This window comes from Petromyzon marinus, chromosome 48 (assembly GCF_048934315.1).
Source record: "Petromyzon marinus isolate PM22_M1 ecotype Great Lakes invasive population chromosome 48, UKy_Petmar_22M1.pri1.0, whole genome shotgun sequence".
Classification (NCBI taxonomy): Eukaryota; Metazoa; Chordata; class Hyperoartia; order Petromyzontiformes; family Petromyzontidae; genus Petromyzon; species Petromyzon marinus.
Window position 1 is genome coordinate 3,123,496 of NC_133714.1, and position 22,140 is coordinate 3,145,635.

The window sequence follows — 22,140 nt, forward strand, 5'->3', positions numbered from 1 at the left end:
AATTTAGATTAACCATATGTTTTTGAATCACCAAAATAAAGCTATAAAAACAATGTAACAATAGTAATAATAGGAACTGTGATTTAAATTTAACAATAAACGATAATCATAACACGTACGACAAAACCTGCAGCCATAGCTGGCAGCACGACACTCCCAGTGTATGATGCGTGACTGAGTCAGCAGCAGCGTGAGTCAGTGTATGATGTGTGATGCAGCGTATGATGAGTGAGTCAGTAGTAGCTTGAGTGAGTGTATGATGTGTGAGTCAGCGCATGATGAGTTAGTCAGTGTATGATGAGTGAGTCAGTGTATGATGTGTGAGCGAGTCAGCAGCAGCGTGAGTGAGTGTATGATGTGTGAGTGAGTCAGTAGTAGTGTGAGTTAGTGTATGATGTGCGAGTGAGCCAGCACACGATGAGTGAACCTGTGTATGATGAGTGAATGGGTCAGTGGTTGTGCGAGTGTATGATGTGTGAGTGAATCAGTGCATGGTGTTAGTGAGTCAGTGTATGATGTGTGAGGTAGCAGCGGCTTGGAATGGCCTTCATCCAACAATGGTTAGCTTATGACGATTTAAAAAAAAGTGTAACCTTCGCACCCATTGTCAAATCATACATGATGTAACGGAGACTTCTCTATCCTATCTCATTCTTTACAGTTTCTGGGATTATGTAGCTTAATGTTTACTTCATATACAGATGTATCTATACAGTATTTCGAGTCCTGTTATGAATACATGTAATATGATTTAGTGGTGGTTAATCTATCCTGTATATTTTTCTTATTCGTCCAAACTGAAGCAGGCAAGCGGATAGGAAATGGAATTGTATAACCCTTTGGGGCCGTCCATAAATGACGTCACGCACCTAGGGGGGGATTGGGTCAGACATTTGTGACGATGTTCTACTTAATTAAATAGACTTTTTAATCAATGTTTTCTCCTACAACATCAGACTGCAGCGCCACATGAAAAATACGCACTACAATGACAATAGTTTAAAGCGATTTGAAGCATGTTTTTTTATGGGGGGTGGGGGTGGCAGAGCTTTGTGATGTCATATTTGAGGGGGGGTCTGACTTTTTATGACGCCGTGTGACGAGGGGGGGGGGGAGTCAAAAATCGCGTGACGTCATTTATGGACGGCCCCTTGGCACAATCGCACCGCGATATCTTTTCCCAACCCGATATCTTTTCCCAACAAAAGGCACTTTCTGTAGCAGTAATACTTTTTACCGAGGTCGTCTTTATGCAGGATGCTCCTGAGAGAAAGCCAAACCCCCACCGGGGAATGCTCCATTTAATCGGCGGCGGAAATCTCCTCTTGAATTGATTGGCAAAGTTTTCACTCCGCGCTGAACGCATGCCATCGTATGTGATATAATTGACTCACCACGGGGCCGCATTTGCTTTGCGTGCACTCACGGTTTTGTCACACCTCTGCCAAGGCAGCCACAATTAATCTTGCCCGTGCAAAAATGAACTTCAGTGTGAAGTTGTGTACGACCAGTTGCGCTCTGTTGCTCGGAGACCTGGAGTCTGCTCGCGTCTGACACCAAGGAGTCGTCTCGAGGTTTTCCGGTGATATTTTGAAATTGACCCTGCGATGCAATAATTAATAATGATTGCATCGCAGGGTTGTGAGAAATGGCAGTGGCTTGGGGAGACTTTCATCCAGCAGTGGATCGACCATGGCGGATGATGATGTGGTTAAGGTTGTACCAGAGACCAGGCTGCACGGCCTACTACTGCGCGGCTTTCCACGAATTGCAAAATTAGTCGTTACATGTTTCACATGCCTGATGATTGCTAAATATTCAAATTATCATCGAGGTCTCGTGTATGTGTGAACGCATGTGTTTCACATGCCACCCGAGTTCGATTCCCGCTCACGGCCAACACCGGTGACGATTATCTGAACCGGTCCTGGGCCTCCTCTAGGTCGACTAAGCCTCAAATGATTACCTGGTGTGGTGTTTAAACATAACCACTGGGGAGACAAAGGCGGCCGGTCGTGGTGTTGGCCACTCATCACCTCGTGGGCCGTGCGGGCCTCCATAATTTCCCGCTCGCAGCACTTGCCCTAACACTTTGTTAAAGGCTATATGGGGAATCTTTGTCTGTTTCACGTGCGGGTCGAACGCTGGCGCATTGGTGAACGCTCTGCTCTACAAAACCCGAGTTAAATTCCCAGCCACGGCTAACATAAATAGTGGGTGACATGTGAACCAGCCATGGGCCTCCCCTAGGTCAACTCGGGCTAAAACGAGTACCCGGTGCCATGTGTAAGCAACAACACTGGAGAGACAAAGGTGGCCAGGCGTGGTTCGAACCAACATGCCCTCTCACGCACCGTTCAGGCCATAATGGGTGCTCGCAAACAGCACTTTCCCCAAGAGTCTGTAGTGCAATGCGGGTGTGTGTGGGGGGGCGATCATCGTCTTTGTTCGTGTGAGCGCTGTGCTAATTTGAATCGACACTCTCTCTCTCTCTGCGTCACATGGGACGTGATTTCCAATCAATGGGTGCATGCAGTGTGTAAGGAATTAAGTTGTAATTTGAATGGAGAAGATTGGTGATGTGGGAGAGGGAAGAGGGCAAAAGGGAGCGGATCTCACGCGGACTGGAGTGTGGCCAAGACCGGATTGCAGCAGCAATCTGTCGTCTATGCGGTGCTTACAGCGCTTCGGATCACAGTCGCAAGGCTGTGAACTTAGAGCTGACCGTATTGGAGGCGTTACGTCGCATTAATCGACCAAAAATAATGATAAGACTTCTTCCCGCCCTGATATTACTAACCTCCCGAAGGCAGAAAACCCCATTAGCCACAATTCGTGTGCAGTGCCGGATGAAGCTAGTGCGGGACCTGTAGCATGATGTTATAAAGCGGCCCTAAATAAAACACTTTTTTTAATTGCATAGTAAAGTAATTGTATTTTTTCATTCGCTATACAGCCAGATAAGATTACAAATCGCTAACCTTAAACACCCAGTCGTTCGTAAAAATAGAAGGCGGTATAGTACTATAGTAATAGAGCAAGTGCAGAATCACTGAACCGGAGTTGATAGCTTGAAAGCGTTTAGCGCGGGGCCCTTGAAAGTGCGGGGCCCGTAGCTACTACTACACGTGTAGTAGCTACTACTACACGTGTAGTAGTAGCTACTACACGTGTAGTAGTAGCTACTACACGTGTAGTAGTAGCTACTACTCGTGTAGTAGTTGCTACTGCTGCGTTTCCACTGTTGTGTAGTAGCTACTACGTGTGTTGCTACGAGGATCATTCGACAGTTCGTGTGACGCGGTTGATGATTCATTGACATAAATAATCAACCCCTCGGCCGTAACCTCCCTTCGAGCGGCAACACGTGGGAAGAGGCAAGGCTCAAAAGAATAAAAAAAAACTGCGTTATAAAAAATCACGAAAATCGCAAGAGGAAGCGATCCCTTAAGTACTGCGATCGGATTACAGTTCGGCTCTAGTTGCGAGTTCTAACCCAGTCGATGCGTTGACTCGGCTCATTATCTACTCCCGACACTACCGGCCCATACAATGAGCACCACTTTTTAATTTGAGAAATAAAAAAAAGTGTGTTCGTCTTATGGACAGACTGATCCACACCATTAAGAATATTGAAATTACACAATTGGACTACGGTTGCCAAATATTTTCAGTTTCATTTATTTGGTATAAGCCCTGCGAGCCATTCGGCTCTTGAAATATAGTCGAGCACGACCCATTGCAGTCACCCGAGACGCTTTTAACGATTTCACAAAGAGCGCAGATTTACATTTCTTCCATTTGCATATGGCACAGGGCTGATGGTCAGGAGCATACTTTTAAAGTTTCGTCTTTAAACAATCTAACGCAGATTTATTACCGGTAACGTTTCTTGTTTTCATTTTTTTTTATCGCACCTTTCTTCTTTACGTTCATTGCGAAATGCCATTCGGAGCGGAGAGACCGTTCGGCGAAGTTGTTTTGTTGTTGCGAGATGCGCGTTGATTTACCCGGCCGGATTGCACGCGCACCTAATTGTGTCGTGAGCCAATTTCACGTGTCGTTAGACCGCCGTTCACGCGCACGCAACGCACGCGCGTGACGTAGCGCACGCCCAGAATGACCGCATTTGCCACCGAGTGCAAACAAACGCCCGTTCGTTCACGTCACTGAAGCCCCCAAGCCGCCGCCGAAATAACTTTAACGCCCGCTGCGTTTCCATTGTTGTTGTAATATTTTTTTTATTTAAAGCTTTCGTGACTGCAGGGATTCATATTCTTGGTTCTTTCGGTAAAGTCACGCAGAAGGGAAACAATAAAAGAATAAAGAAAACATAAAACAATAAAATTCTCACGACGTTTCGACTGCCAACACAAGCAAGCATCATCAGGTGTAAAAACCACAGCAATATATTTTTTCTTCAAATTTTGTTGTTGTAATAATTGTTTTGTTTAGTTCGGTCATTGGCACTGCCCCACTAACATTTAAAGCCACCGCCTTGCTTTGATTCCAATGATTGAGCTTCACATTCGGGCAACGCTGCTCTCAGGAGGGGGGGGGGGGTGTGCCCGGGGCAGGTGCCCCACCCCACCCACCTGCCCCGCCAGCCCAACCCCACCCGCCCCGCCAGCCCAACCCCACTACGCCTCGCGCACACTCCCAACCACACCCGCCCCGCCCCACTACGCCTCGCCCACCCGCCCTTCCGCCCAACCCCACCCGCCCCGCCGCAAATCCCCCCGCCTGCCCGCTCAACCCCACCACGCCCTGCTCGCCCAATCCCACCACGCCCCGCCCACCCGCCTAACCCCACCCGCCCTACCCGCCCAACCCCACCCGCCCCACCACGCCCCGCCCGCCCACCCGCCCGCCCAACCCCACCCGCCCCGCCAGCCCAACACCACTACGCCCCGCGCACACGCCCAACCACACCCGCCACGCCCCACTACGCCTCGCCCACCCGCCCTTCCGCCCAACCCCACCCGCCCCGCCGTAATCCCCCCCCCCGCTCGCCCGCTCAACCCCACCCGCCCTGCTCGCCCAATCCCACCACGCCCCGCCCACCCGCCTAACCCCACCCGCCCCACCACGCCCCGCCCGCCCACCCGCCCAACCCCACCCGCCCCGCCCGCCCAACCCCACCCGCCCCGCCCGCCGAACAACACCCACAGGCACCCAATAACACCCACAGGGCGCCCAACAACACCTACGCTTTACCCCACCATACGTGTCCTGCTGAGCAACTAATTTGTTTTGTATCCATTTATACTGCTGGGGCGGAGAAATAGAAAAAAAATGGCCATGCTTGGAACTGGTGAAATGTTTATCAAGCTAGAGTAGTTGAATAATTAATTGTATTCGCACGAACTTCATTCACGCTTTATAAACAAAATTAATTAATTGTACGTTGAGTCGTGTACCCCGCAGTCGTGTCCGTATCACTCAATAGACGTCATAACTGCCAACTGCTTCCTTGCCTATGCTCACTTCCTTAAATGATGGATCAAAAACTCTCTCCACTCTCCAACTCCTCGCCGGCTCGGAATGAATTTCAACTTTCAAAAAAAAAGACCCCCGTGCTGAACGTTCACGCTTCTTTATTGCTTTTTTTTTTATCTTCGTGCAGCTTTCAGGCTGTAGGCGGAGAGTGCACGTTCTCCGTGCACCCGGGGAGCTCTCCGTGACTTGAAAATGACTTTTCTGCTTTAAATCGCAATCCCACTGGTATGCAGAAGCCAGCTTGATAGTGCATGAGAGTTCTCTGCATATATAAATTATATATATACACACACCTTTATCTCTCTCCAGAGGTAATGCAACGCGTCTGAGATGGGATTCATGGTGCCTTGTAGAGACCGTTCTGTGCAGTCGTGTACCATACCCAGGGTTTAATTTCACCTGGAGAACTATGGCCGTGGCTGAGCTTCAGAAAATAATCCCTCCCCTGCTGAAGGTGGTGGGGGGTTGTGGTAGCGGTGAGATCCAGGGGAATGGTGGTAAGGGGGGTGGGGGGCGAAAAAAATATCCCTGGTGACCCCCCAACTGGGACGAAGAGATGGCCAGTCGATGACAGTGCAGCAAGTTGGTTTGCTGGCCTATCCGTCGGGATTGTTGAGTTTTTATATTTTTTATTTGACCAGGTATATACAGCTTTTTTTCAGAAGCTACCTCACCACAAATGAGAGCTCAACGAAGTGGCTTATCACGTGGACATTTATAGCAGCCAAATACTCTAAACGCATGTTTCTAAATTCGGAGGGAAAAACCAGAGGCACCGGAGAAAAAATTCACCCGACCACGGGCAGAGAGACACGCAAACTCCAAACATACAGGCGATGTAGTCAACATCTCGCAATTGTGGCGTCAAATGTGAGCGTTGATTTTCCCTGCTTATTCCAGGTTCATAGCGCCGCGTTTTTCAGACCGCTCCAGTCCCACATCCTCCGCTAGTATATTCGGTACACACGCACATGCATAAATTAAATGTATATATATAGTCTTTCAAATTACGGTCGTTAATATAAATGCAGTGTAATTGTCATGCCTGCCAGCATTATTATCCCCTTATTACACAAATTAGTCTACCTATTTGTAATTTATCCCAGCAGGTATCATCACGACCCGGCAAAGTGTAGAAATGCCTTTCTTGCATAATAGAGTCGCATTGTATATTGTACTGACTTTGCTACCAAAATTACGTCAGCTATGCCTATTGCAAAAACAAATTCCGGGATAACCATAACGTTTATTTTATGTTCCAATAATAATGTCCTTTTTCGAAGTAACATTTCACCGAGTCTTAATACTTTTTGTCATGAGGGTCCTGCATTGAAACATTTGGCTATTTACATAATCTCCGAGTGATTATCTTCTGAGAGGTAACCTGTGTACCCAGAATGGAATCTGGATGTCTTGAAATGGCCACAATCGCAATGAGAGGACCAGAGGCATTTGCCAATGCTCAGCCTCAGCTAAGGTACGTAACAGCCAACATATATCTCAGCCAGGATTGACAATATATCATGATAATATTGCCTGTGGAAACACACGTGTTAAACATACCATAGTTTATACACAATCCTGTCAAGCCACGCCCCCGCCCGTCCAGTTGCTAGAACATCGCTCCCTGGACAGAAGCTCCCTTGACTCTGCTGTCTGTATATGGAACTGCCTCTCTGATGAACACATTGTCGGAGAGATCACTGATGCTGGTCTTCAGGCCTTCAAATGCCGAGCACGTGGACATCTCCTAACTACACCACACGCCTTGTAGGACTGAGACATTGAGCTGCAGTGAACCAATGGTTATGCCGTTTAGATGCATTAATGTCTGATATGGCTGTTGTTCACGATTGCACCCAATAAAAACACAAATTGATTTCCATTCTATTGCATAAGTGTTCTATGGGCAGAAGAGCCATTCAATTGAACGGAGTTTTTAACATGGGAATTGCCCATAGAAGAATCACGATTCCCCTGCAGGAATTATTCGGGGTGGAATTGTTAATAATCAAATGTTTCTTGCAAGAATGACTCTTCTGGAATACCAATTATATCTGCGCGTTCCGTGTTGAGTCATTAAATAAGCATACTTCTTAAAACACGAGCCCCTTCAATTGTAAAGTGTCGTACTTTGTTCACCGCCTTTTGAACGACCTTCAAACCGATGCAAAAATAACTTTTCTACTTACACGACGTTAACCCGTTGGACTCTTCAGTTTTAATTTCTGACTGTCACTATAGAGTCACGAAATGTTGCATAAACCACCGGGAAATTGTCCGCTTCCGCATTTGCTACATGGTTAAAGCAAGCGATAAAAGCCCTTGATGAAATACGCCGGTGCTAAGCGCAAAATAATTTAGAATGTGGTTGGTGTCAATGTTGCGTCTAACGTGCTTCTGTTCTAAGCCCTTCGCAAGCAGTAAATATTAGTTATGGCCCGAGATGTTTTTATGAAGCCTATGTTTACCATTTAGTGCTGTGATTGTAAAGATTGCTACCACGTGTGCGCCCACCCTGCCAATGCTATATTTCTCTTTCCACTCCCCATAGCAGGAAGGTCTTGGAGGTCATGTGTGCCTATACCTGCCCAATAGAAATCCAGGTTGAGATGCAGAGTGAGTATCAATCTTATTGTGTGTTTTAGTATCTGCTTTGAGTGCCACTTTGTTTTGCAGAGAAGAGTGGTGCTGTGCGTCGGAAGCTCGACTCAGTGGGAAGGCCCTCTGTGTTCGAATGTTGGTTGAAGGTCAACTTGGGCCAATAATTACCTCTGGGGTCATATATATATATGTTTTAAATTTCAAAGGTTTTGTTCTTTTTTTTTAAACCAGGTATGACCTCCTGAGAACCGGGATGAGTCGGTCTCATGTTCAAGAGTGACCCTTGGTCACCAGAATGACAAAAGCGAAACTAATACAAATCGGAACAAAAAACATAACTGTTGTATTACACGAGGAGTTTGGAAATATTGCTAAATGTAATTCCCCAGAGCACAAATCGGTTGAGGAAGATTATCTCCAGAATGAAGCCACCGAAACATTAACATTATGAAACAGATATAGGGTGACTAATGATACTAATATTTAAACAAACAAGGATATATTGCGAATGCAACTGCAAGTGAGGCTATTGTAGACAATCGACAGTTTAGTATTAAATTCTGATTTAGGTGGGACAGTAATGGAGGGCAATTTTGAAGAGATGGAATTTCAGGTGCTTAGGGGATTTACACAGAAACATGCCCAGTGTGTGTACATTGGGTTTATTTGTGTATGGCTATCTGTGTGAGTCTATGGGTCTCCGTGTGAGTTTATGGGTCTCTATTTGAGTATATTGTTCCTTCTTGATTTGAAGCTTTCGTGACTGCAGGAATCCATACTCAAAACAGTCTGCCTCAGCAGCAGACCATGCTTTCCCACCTGATGACGGACGCTTGTGTTGCGCCCGAAACGTCGTGATTTATTTTATTTTATACCTACGTGACCTTCCCGAAAGAACCAAAGAGTATATATTGTTCTTAGCGTAAGTCTATGGGATTCTGTAAGTTTCTGGGTTTCTGTGCAAGTCTATGGGTCTCTGCATAAGCGTTTGGGTCTCTGCAAGTTTTTGGTTTCTCTGTAAGTCTATAGGTCTCTGTTCGAGTCTATGGATCTCTATGCGAGTCTATGGATCGCTATGCGAGTCTCTGGATCTCTGTGTGAGTCTGCTTGAAGTAATGGGATTCCAGGTGTTTAGGGGCATGGACAGATAACGAATAGGAACCAGGTGCGAACCACGTTGTTGAGGCAACATAATCACGCTCGAACATCAACAACAAAAGCAAATAGTGTGAGGTTAAAGCCAAAATTGGCCGCAGGTAAACCTTGGAACTAGCATAGCCATATCGACCGTTGGGTCAAGTGCTGTTAGCAGGCACCTATTGTAGCCAGCATGGCACATGAGGGGTGTGATATTTGCTAGCAACACTAACTAACGTTTAAACGACACACCAAGTACTCATTTAGGACAGAGTCGACCTGGGGGGGGGGGGGGGTGGGGGGTGGGGGGTGAGGGGGATGCCCCCGTGGTGTAATGGTGAACACATTCGGCTTGAAATTCAGAAGTCGCCTGTTCGACCTCATCCTGGTACCGTGTAGTTTTGCAAATTGAAATAATGGTGGCAAGTTTCCTAAACCCCACCACTTCTGTCCATCCAGGAGTATAAATGGCTAAGACCACCACAGTTAGTCGATCGGATAAGTCAAGTGTCGTGGGGGTAAGGTGTGGCTGCCATGGAAGAGTAGGCAAAATGCCCTCGAGACGGGCTCTCTAGAGCTTCCTCTATTGGAGGCCCTTTGGCCAGCAGTGACATTAACGTGCAATTGCAGGGCCGCGCCTTTACAGCCGAATGGATCGTAACACACCGCCCACACACACACACACAAATGTAGCCCACATTTAAGGAGAGGCAGAAGATTGTGTTGAGCGGGAGAGTTTTCAAAGGTCGCCCTCACGTATCACAAGTAGCCAGCAATAGGCGACCCGAACGTAAATATTTTTCGCCGTGGGCGGTGTGCATTTTGACGAGTAACAAAAGAAACTTTGTAACAACAACAACAACAAAGAAAGAACATGAAAGCACTTGCAATTTGTTGTTGTTTTTCTCACTTTTAGGTCTCGGGATTTTATCCAGCAAAACTGTTCTTTTCTTTCATGCCTGCCCATGTGTCACGGACATTGGTTGTTGAGCCAAAAAAATAAATAAACGCTTTCACATCATTTTCAATTGCCACCCCACCCCTGGGCATTGCCGCTAGTGGAGACGAGTGCCTTCCAATTCAGATCCAGCTGAGCCTTCTCGTCTGGGTCCATGAATTAAAAGTCTCTGCCAGTCTCCGCCACTTTTTTTTTGCATTCCGAAGGCCCGTCGAACGTACAGCTAGCTCGCCAAATTCATAGCGAGAGCGCCATAAGTGTCCCCGCATGGGTCCATCAAGTCGGTCATATTTGTCCAGTGCCAGAACACCGGGCCAGGTTAAAAATAATAATTGCGAGCTATATTAAAACCAGATTTTTTTTGAGTGTTGAGATTTGATGTTTCAGCCCAGTGACTGATTTACTACCAAAGAAAAATAATTACGCACATTTGAAATGTATGTAACATCACGATATGATGTAGCATCCCACTGGGATTTTTGCACACAGCGTTGGTGTACGGTGCTATTTCAGGAATATTTTGATATTTTTTTCCTGTATTTTCTGTTTGCAAAGTCACATAATCACTTTAAGATGTTTTCTTGTTCATGTTTTTTGTTTGTTGCGGTTGCACCCGATTCAAGAGCCGAATGGCTCACAGGGCTATACCAAATAAATGAACTATGTACTATTTACACCCTGACCAATGCTACGACAATGTACAATTTAACACATATACTTTCGCGACCAATATTATCCATAATAGAGTTTTTTTTTGGGTTAGAGTGCGTAAATCTAAATGTGTCGTCAAACGCGCCACCACCCGATACAGCCAATCAATAAGATTTGTTACTAGTTCAGCATACAGGTGTGTTAGAGAGTGAACCCACAACATTTGCAATTCGAGTGAATCCACAACATTTACAATCTGAGTACGACGTTTTGCCGGGAATTACAACCAGCCTCATCAGGCGACAGCCAGATTTGTGTAGAAAGCCTCATGTTTTGGTCTTAAATAGAGGGATAAATGTGATATTGTACAATATACCATATTCAATTATCGTAGTATCCGTTTCGCTAAATATTGTTCTAGGGTGATTATTGTGGCCTCATTTTCTTTTTCAAAATATTTAACTTTCCTGACCTAGATGTATATAAAATAAAAAGCTTATAATACGCATTGAGAATACATAAGTGTTACCAGTTAAACTGAGTGCTTTGCAAAACGGTTGGACAGATTTGGTTACATTTGTACAGATGATGTGAGATATACCGGAGGTAGATTTAGAGTCCCTAGCAATTGTGATGATACATGTTAATTAAAACAACATTTTCCAGACAATAATATAATATTGCTCAATGCAAGCAACACCTTAACCTATTTATTACATCTTTGATTGTGCTGTTTGTTGCTGGCCGCTTGATGTGTTGGGCCTTTGGACCAGTGCTAAATAATTGTAAAAAAAAAGAAATACATAGGCCTTGCGACCAGGTTGAGGTTATGTGTTAAAGTGGAGTGTGTACAGTCCCTGTGCTGAAGTAAATACAACTATTACAGGTCATGGATACTACATGCGAGCTCCTGCAACTATACTAGAAAGTGAAAGTGCACTCTTAAATATTCTTTGGGTCTTTCGGTAGAGTCACGTCGATAGGTTCAAAGAAAATAACAAAAAATGATGACGAACGCTTGTGTTGCGGTCGAAACTTAGTTTTTTTTAATATTTATTGTTATTTTCTTTGAACCTATCTACGTGACTTTACCGAAAGACCCAAAGACTATGAATTCCTGCAGTCACGAAAGCTTTAAGTCAAGATTGCACTCTTAAAGTTCCCACATTTCTTGGGAGACTTCCGGCAGCTCCTCCCTACTCCGGCCCCGCCCACTTTTACATAGCCACACCCACTCAACAACAAGCACAACCCAACCCCGTGAGTGACCTGATTCATCCCTGGATGCTGGCTCTGCCTTCTTCTCATAGGCCCCGCCTTCTTCTCACACACCCCGCCCACTCCGCTGCTAACACCGCCCACTGCTCATATAACCCCGCCCACGACCCAGGTAACCACGCCCACTACACAGCGTTCTCCAACCGGGACAGTCCCAGGTCATCCACGAGGTTTGGTACCTTTACGCAAGGTACACGTTACATCAGCTGCACGTGTAGATTATAATGTACTGTGCTTCAGTATAATCTTGCCCATTTCTATACCGGTTTGGCACCGTAGGCTTTCGTGACGAATATTATTCATCATTACGTTTTTTTGGGGGGGGTTAGATTGCCTAAGTATAAATGTGTCCTTAAACGGTGTGTGTGGCAAGTGATATTCATGGTTTGATCGTTTCCGCAAGTGCGATTTTACCGCACACTTCGGATAAATGCCATTGCCTTCTCCTGCTGTCAGAAACACAGCGTGGACCTATCCTCCGTGTTTACGAGTGTGCATATGCTTGCTATGCAGAGACTTGTATAAATAGGATGCATGGAACAGGCGATGGCCTTTCTTTACGGTGCACATATGACACTGTTTGGTGATATTGTAACGACTCCGACGATAAGTAATGAAACGAGTAACTTTTATCAAAGATTTCCACAATACTGAAACCCAACTTTAGACGTCCACAATGAGGGACTCTCAGCGTCGTCCTTGTCTTTCTGCTTGAATCTTCCTCCGAGCGTCCCCACTCCTCGTGCTCTCCCCTTATATATCCCGCAGCCCCCTTTCTCGAACCTTCTTGCCCTTGTCTTACCTCTTGGATCCTTTCTGTTTTCCGGTTCAACCCTTATTCTACAATCCCGTTAAAAGTCTGCCTCCCGACCAATCACCGTGGAGGCCTCTGTCTTCCAATCGGAGACTTTTGTTTATTTTTAAAAGGCCGTTAGGCTGCATATGGCTCGGGGTCATTTGTCGGTCATTACAATATGAAGAATATGGGACTAACAACAGAAATATTATGCATACAGTGGGCAATGCAGTAATGCAGCGTGCACTTAGGCAAAGCGAAATGAATGCATTTTTTGTTCAAGGTGGGAAGTGAAGTTTATCACCTGATACATGCAAATATCTTGTTACAAGGAGGTGGAGGGGGGGGAGATAAATTAATTTGTCAGCAATGTCAATTTAGCCATTGTGCTGCGTTTTTGGAGTCAATTTTCCTCCGCAGTTGTATAGTGTTGACACGGGTGCAGATGGGATGTCAGGACAAGTTGTTAGCATTAATATCAGGTGAAAATTACGCGCTGTTTTTTTCTCCACCCGATTGTATCGTGTGAAGAATCGTGTCACAAAATTACCAGAGAGGAAAATAAAAAAAAAATAGCCCTGAGATGCACAGGAAAGGGGGAGCGAAGGGTGATTGATAAAATTGGACTTCCGCCTATCATTACAAACCCGATGGAAAAATATAAACCCATTTAAAAATTGCTTTTTTGGTTGGCTGGATAATTTAAGGGGTACATAATAATGGTCCTTGCCAGAACACTGGGCCAGCTTCGACCCGTGAGTGGTATTAAAGCAGTTTTTTTGAAGAAGGATGACTTGATGGTGTCAGCTTCGTCATCAAATAAACTGCAAAACAATCTTAGTTCTAAATTAACATGTAGGATTTCTACGCTAGTGGTTATGATTCACATATACATTTTTTGGGTGAAGCCACGTGATGATGTGGCCCGAGTACAAGCGTTTAACGTGCCAATGTAGTCATACTTTGGTTGTGAGCAGTACCGGATTAAGCTAGTGCGGGGCCTGTAGCATATGTTATAAGGGGACTCTAATAAAAAAAAAATCTCACATTAAAACACACATTTTTACTTGCATACAATTACAGGTAATTGTATTTTTTCATGTACTGTACAGCCAGATAATACGACAAATCGCTAACCTTAAACACCCAGTCGTTCATAAAAGTTGAAGACGGTATAGTACTATAGTAATAGAGCAAGTGCAGAATCACTGAACCGGAATTGATAGCTTGAAAGCATTTAGCGCGGGGCCCTTGAAAGTGCGGGGCCCGTAGCATATGCTAGTTGTGCTACTAGGATAATCTGGCACTGGTTGTAAGAATTGTTCTTCGACCCAGCAGTGAGCTTGAAACAATAACAAGTGGCTCGTTAAACGCTTGAACACGTGACGATTAGATTTGTTTGTCAGGTGGTGGAGGGTCCTTGACGACACAGCATTTTGCCAGCAAATTACGTGGCTGGCCTAGCACAAAAAATCTATATTACGCATCAAAATCACGGACACTGAGAATGTATATATGTACACGGTACGTCACATATTCGACCGTTAAATATCTCTCCTTACCCTATTGACCTTCCACATAGAGTGTGTGGGCAGATTTGTACAAGTTGAAGCTGTCAATTTCTGCATTATGTTCACGTCCTAATGTATCCTTTGCCTCACGAACATTCAGCTGTGAAGCACAGTGAATCATTACCGCACGTGTAACTCGGCTTGCTCTCTATTCTTGTCCAATAACCTATTTGTGGACGGTGGTGTAACTGTAATTTTCCGTCGATGTTAGCGCACCGGACCCATTCACATATCCGCCCACACCTCCGCTCCAACCGCGGTGAGTCAGCGACGCTACTTCAGCGCTGCACTCTTCCATTCGCCGGGCGTCCCAACATTTGAGTCTGGCGGCGGCGGCGGCGGCAGTTGCCTCGAGCCCATTATTTCGCGTCGGTGCCGGCAGCAGTTGCAGAGCCATGCGTTCATCAGCCGAGCAGAGGGAGGGCGGCAATGGCTGATATTCCTGGCGGGTCGGCGCGCGTGGGGAGGTTGAGAGTCCGGTGTTGCTGCTTTCGTTCGTGGGAAATGGGGTCAAGGGTGAAGGTGATCAAATCAGCCAGCCTCAGCAGAGAGCTGCATGCATTTATTTTCACCAAACTTGACAAACAGCAGGGCCAACAAATGCTTTTCGTTGCGTATTTGTTGTTGTTGTTGTTGTTGCCGTTTTGCCTCCATACATCTGCGGAAAATTGCCTTTCTGCCATCGCGTGAATCGGGCCCCCGTGAATTGAAATCCTAGGGCGGAGTTGACTCGTCTTCATCATCGTGATCGTGATCAGAAGCAGCAGCATTGGCATTGCCGTGATCATCGTCGGCGGTAACACCATCGGCATCAATGTTTGCATGACCGTCATCAGCATTGTCAAAATTAATATCGGCATCATCAGGATTTTTGGCTTCCCTAAGCACCATGAATCATCATCATGATCAGCAGCAGTATCATCATCATCAGCTACAATATCTGCATCAATATCAGCATTATGAACATCCTCATTAAATGCAGCAGTAGCCATTGTGTCCAGTGCTTCGTGCAAGGAAGGCTACAGTGGTGGTCGATGCATTCAGTGTTGGATTGGTCCTGCCATAGGATTGTGGAATTTCCCTCGCACTGGACCACAGTTGCTGATGAAGATGAGCACCACCCACTGAGCGTGGGTGACACATTTTCAATGGAAACCTTGGGGCTGTGACCTTATCCCGACACATCATGCAGTGGAGTGCCTTGTGAATGGCTATACCGATAAGTCAAACCACAAGGACATGAAAAGATTAGCATCCTCAATCCAAGCAATAGCTGCACACACACACACGTGCACACAAAGAAACATGATTCCCTCTTTATCCATTTAGACCGGCAGTTCTCAACCTTTTTGGAATGATGCTCCCCCCGCCCCAATCACAACCACTGTTCCCAGCTCCCTCCTTCCCCGCACCCAGGTCCAATACCCCCCCCCCACTCCCCCCCAGGTTACTAAGGCGACAGTACACGGAGAGAGATCGCAAGTACATGCCTCTGGGTAATGCTGTGCGAGCGAGGGAATAGTTTTCACGTTGTGCTTTGGTGTGTTTTGTCACCGTAACGTGGCACTGATATCCCTCTGTATTCTCCTGCACAGTATCCATGCCGCAGGCTGTGAGCACCGTCCCCCCCCCCTCCCCCCTGAAAGGCTTTTGCGTCCCTCATCTCAGGAGGCCGTCCGTGACCCGTGCGTTAGAACTTCTGATAGAGACTGCTGGGGTTCGTGATGTTCACGAGCACTTATTAAGGTCAGCACGGCGACCCATGTAAGTTGGTGGGGGAGTTGCCACCACATGCCGAATTGCCTCCTCTCTCCAGAGTGCTGGCATTCACGAGGTACTGATTTTAGGTCGAGTCAACCTGGTGGAGAATCAGCCCTGGGCTTACCACACAATTTGCTGTCGGCAGGAATCAAACATGTGTCAGCGGGATAGAAAAAACATTGCACTAACAACCAACTCCCGCCGCTCCCAAACACAAATATACGTCAATTCCGTGCAGTTCACGCTTGTTGGGGGGCGGTGTGATTGGGGGGGGGGGGACATATCTATCTAAATTTTGCGATGTCATATTTTCCCCATATCTCTCTCATTGCCATATCAATGTTACGTTTCAGTAACTCGAATGGCACCATTGTAGAATGCAAATGGAATTTCTCCATGGCAAGGATTTATTTAAATTTATGTACAAGATGCTTCCTGCAGAACGGAAATCTGTATGCATTAACAGCCCATATGGTGGGGATAGGGTGGTAATCTTCGCATCCTCAGAGATAAATATTCAGTACGCACCACCACACTATTAAAATATCATGGGAATGAGGAAAAACAAAAAAAAAAACATTCTGTGGGAATGTAAGTGTACTTGTGTTGATGTATTATCATCCAAATCGCAGGTATATATATAAAAGATATTGTAATAAGTTAATTTGACTCCCGAGAAAGCCCCATCATTAAGCGGTTTGGCATTTGAGATCTGGGTACACAAACACAAACTTCGCAATTAAAGTTTTAATTGTCCAATTTGCGCACACAATCTACGAGGAAACAATGTATACCTTGTCAAGCACAAGTTGATATTGTTTGGTTAATATTTGATATGTAAGTTGCAATTATGAGTTTTTTTAATCCAAATTTTTTCTCTATAAACAATCGAACTTCAATTTCAGCAGTTTAGCGAACTTGTCGTATTTTACTTTTGTTTTGGTAATTTTTCTCTCTCTCGAGTCCCACCAACTTTGCAATCTTATTTATTAAGTTCCTAAATGCATTTCTTCTGTTAAATTCCAATGGTTGTTATCATGCCTGGCATCGGCAAATCTCACATGGCGAGCATTTTCTACATTTATGTGTCTTCCTTTGATAGACCAATCCAACTTAAAAAAACAACATCTTAAAAGAAAACGCCAATTTTATCCCAACCAATTGTGCTATTGACGTCATGAAATTCGATGAAATCAGATTCATTGCAGAGCAACGCAGCCGTTCAGAAGCAGATATCAGATGGTGATATCTTGCTAATAGCTACTAATTTGTGTATTGCCAATAATCGGCGTCCGTTTATGCTGCTTTCATGGTCTCGCCACTTGTTATGATAACGCTTACATTTTGTGTTGTCTTCAAAATTATATAAATTATTGGGCGATGCTGCATTGGGAGTGGTGCACAAATAGCGACTGCAAAATAAACACATTCGTGAATAACACTGCGTGGACTTAAAAAGAGCAAACATATATAATAGGTGACCTTTCGGGCAATGGCTCTTCTTGACAGATACATAGAGAGGCCAGGGAGGTCCCCAGGAGAGGCCAGCGAGAGTCCTACTGCTCCAGCCTCCATGTGCTGTAAAGAATGGGCAATTGGCTGAAACGACACCTATGCCATACTTTTTATTTGAAGGCAGTGTTATTGACGAATTATTTTTCTGCATTGTGGTATCTGATTTGTTATTTTTTCTCATTATTTTTAATTAAGAAATTTGACAATTGTTTCAACTGCCACTCTGGGGGATCAAATCTCACTACTGACTTCTGTAAGTCGAGTATGCTAACCATTACACCATTGCAGCATATATGTAAATATGTGTTATATATGTGAACATGTTTTTATTTTAAATTAAAAACTATTTTTTACATAATTAAATGTTTTACGTCATTAAATATGGATCCTACTCTGGCTTTGATTAAACCAGCAATGAACAACTCAAGATGAATATACTGTATATCGATTGTATGTGTGCATGACAGACAATACAGCTCCAAAATTGTATAATTTTTACTACTACTACTATGCTTGTTTATCCAGGAGTCTGAAGACTCTTTTTCAGGAGGCTCCTGTTAATCTTTCACAGTCCAGGGTGATGTGGCTTTGCGTAACCCCAGTCGAGTAATTTGCAATTTGTGATAGTTGGCCAATAGCAGTGATATTGTACGATTTTTTTTTTGCTATGGGACAAAACCAGAGAACACAGCGTAAAACTCGTGCAGAACAGGGGGGGGACATACATACTCCACGCAGAAAGGTGCCCGAGTCAGGAATCGAACCCAAGCATCCTCATGCTGTGAGGCATGCATGTTTACCACTGTGCTACCCTTTTGCCTGATACTTTAATACAGCCACAGCCCTCGTTATGATGAGCAACAAAGCAGTTTATCATCTAACAATTCGACATTCATGAGGTCAGAACTGGCTTTGTGTTGTCTTACACGTGCTGTGAGAGTAACACTGTTATGACTTGCTCGGCTAAGATGAATACGTGCTGTACACGATTACTCTCTATTGTTTTATTTGCACTCTTTAGCACAGGTTTGCTTCTATAAAAAAACTACTGCAACCCAATACAAAAAAAACACCTATTTTCGAACTTTGTTTTTAATGAAACACCTTGGTATTACATAATGACACAACATTAGTGTTGTTCTGTGGAAACTTGAGGGAACTCGTGCAAAACAACATCAATAGGGCTTTATTTGTTAGCACTAACAAGTCACTATTACAGGTTTTTTGTTTTTTGTTGTCAAGTTTTGTGGCGCTGATGATAATTATAAAACACGTTATCCGTTAATTACTACCACGCTTTCACATTTTTGCCGCACTTAAAAATGAAAACGTGAAGCAAAACTTAAAAAAACCCTTTCCGTTATGAGCAGTAGCCATCACGGCGCTGTCCCTATGTTATCCTCTCAAACACGGTCGTGAGTTCAAATTTTGAGTTTGTCGCAGTGATAATGCCGTAAGCGTTTTTTTTCATGTAAAATGTTATTCTACATCCTCCCTCACATCATACATTGGCGGGGATAGATCGACACATCTGTCGTTCCGTGCGGTAGTTCCAGGGGCACAGTTGGCTACGTACAAGTGCGAAAGAAGTTCATCATAGATACACACAAAAGACAAAGATCCCCCGTGTAGCCTTTAGAGACTGTTGGGGCAAGCACTGTTAGCGAGCACCTATGAAGGCCGGCACGGCACACGAGGTGGGTGGGTGGCCAACACCACGCCCGGCCGCCTTTGTCTCACCAGTGGCGATGATTTTACACACTGCACCGGGTACTCATTTGAGGCCGAGTCGACCTCGGGGAGGCCCAGGACAGGTTAAGATAATTGTCACTGGTGTTAGGCGTAAGCGGGAATCGAACTCGGGTCCGCCGGATTTTCGTAGCGCAGCGCCCTAACCGTTACACTACACACAGGCACTTAGGACACGTGCACAGTTGGCCAGATCCCACAATAGTAGCCATTGCCTCATACGCTCTGCCTACTTTATACACGGATGGATACTTGGTTAGCGTAGCAATTGGAAAGGTGGGCTGCCACAAGAAGGTAAGATACTGGGTGGCCCACGAGGCCTCAAGTTGCTCACCCCTGTCATTGCTCGCGGTTAATCTCGCTGTCACAATGGACAGCCGGGGCCCCCACTCCTCCTACGAGTGTTTTGGCAGCATTCCCGGTGGCATTGCGGTTAAACCCAGCCCAGGAAAGTGGCAGCCTCTTTCCATGTTCTTCACCTCAACTGCCAAAGCTATCCTGATTGGGTGGTGGCTTTAAAGCCTTTTCACAGTGGAGTACCGCAATTGTGACCTCAATTATTGGTCTCTGGTCGGCTTCCTGCGGCGATGCTACTCCGGACACTTGGACTCTGAGCGTCGTGCTTTAACGATGAATGCTAAGAATTCTAACGTTGCCTTATACCTGTTTTTTTTGACTCGTGGTAACTGTACTGGCTGGCTATGTGCTCAAAAGCATGTTGGACGTGAGATGAAGCGTTCAAATGCCTGGATTTGTCCAGGACGTTCCTGGTTTCAGAAAGGCTTGTCGTGGTGGTCGTAAAAGCATTTTTTTTAAATCAAGATTTTTGTCCCTGTGTAACATTCTCTGGCTTCCCGTTCATTCTCGCAGCACAGAGCAGGCATCGGCGGAGGAGTGGGAGTCGGCAAAGCCCCTCTTGAGCAATAAGCAAGGGCGGACGTGAGGAAGAGCGAGCGAGGAGCCACTCGCTCTGCGGCCGGCGGGGATGATAGGTTCAGTGAGCGCGGCTGACAAGCGGGAGGGGCGAACAGAGGGAGCGGGCTGCCAGCTCGCTCTGCGTGCCAATTGAGCCACCCAGAAATGCAGTTTAGCTTTAAGCCAGCGGTTCTTAACCCAGGGTTCACGCATCCCTCCTGAGGGGGTGTGTGATGCCCTTTTTCTGGTGGTGCGAATACATGGGGAGATTTTTTTAAAAATCGTAAACACGAAATTAAGCACGGCCACGTAAGCACAATTTACTTTGCTTCATCAAACCCGAGATGTTTGTTAATATTGTACATTTTGTGAACGGTTGAGGGGCCGTCCATAAATGACGCGACGCACCGAGAGGGGGAAGGTCAGACATTTGTGACGATGTGTGACGAGGGGGGGTGGGGGGGGTTTGAGAAATGTGACGTCACATCAAAATGCGCAACTTTAAATAAATGTTAATTTAATGGAATTGTTATAAAAACACAAAATTTGATTAAATTTCATTTTTAACTATTTCATTATTTAAATTTACAAGGTCACCTTTTATTTATTCCATGAAGGAGCATTTTGCTTCTCCATGGGAGAATGGAGAAGCATAAATTTTGTACATTTTTTTTAATGATTGTTATTAAACATTTTGATTCTAATGATTCTACCAGGGCTTTTCATTATGTGTAATGAATATGTGATTGTTATAATTGTACTCTCCATTTTGCTTCGTTCTACTACAAAGTTTCAAGTATTTTTTCTAGTTGTTATTACTTTTAATATTTTATAATGATAAGAGAATTTCAATGTAATATTCTGAACATCTGCAGTTTTAGTTAGACGTTCAATATTTTCAGCTTTCCAACGCCTCTTTTTAAATACGCGTTTTCTCCTACAACATCAGAGTGCAGCGCCACATTAAATACACACTACAACGACAATAGTTTAAAGCGAATTGAAGCATGTTTTATTTTCAAAATGGAAATGGTTTTTTTTTGGGGGGGGGGGGAGCAGGGCTTTGTGACGTCATATTTGATGGGAGTCTGACTTTTTGTGACACCGTGTGACGAGGAGGGGGGGAGGGATCTAAAAAATCGGCCAAAATCGCGTGACGTCATTTATTTACGGCGCCTGAGAGCGAAAGGGGCGCAAGGCTGGAGTAGAGGTTAAGAACCACTTTCCTGAAGGCTAAAGAGGCTGCTGAGCGGAGCTTGGCGCTTTGAACCTCGCCACACACTCCCACCGCGCGCGGTGGCTAGCGGAGACATGCATGCCGTGACGTCAGCGACTTGGTGAAGAAAAAAGGTGTACAAACATTAATACACTTAGCGAAAGTTAAGCACAACTTAGGCCACGATGAGTTCAGACTTTATGTCCATAGACTTTTGAATCACTGCCTGACCGCCGCCAGATACGGAGTAGTGCACTCCAAAAGGGCGCGATTGAACACATTTGATTTATGTGTGTCAAAGCCGTGTTGCTATGGAACGGGGTGATATTGAGTCCTATTTATATATGTGTGGCTACTGCACACAGACTGCATAATTATTCATTTCCTATGCGTCTAGTACCATCATTCTCCGTATTAGGACACCTTTTTGCCCGTAATTTTAAGCAACCATTCGGGGGTTCTGTCTCATAATCTGGTGATTATTTGTGTC

General features: G+C 45.2%; 1 protein-coding gene across 1 annotated transcript in view; it reads right to left on the bottom strand.

Annotated features, from left to right (window-relative positions):
• Positions 1 to 22,140, bottom strand: part of LOC116952701 (chemokine-like protein TAFA-1) — a 185,581-nt gene that overhangs the window by 113,649 nt on the left and 49,792 nt on the right. The window lies entirely within an intron of this gene.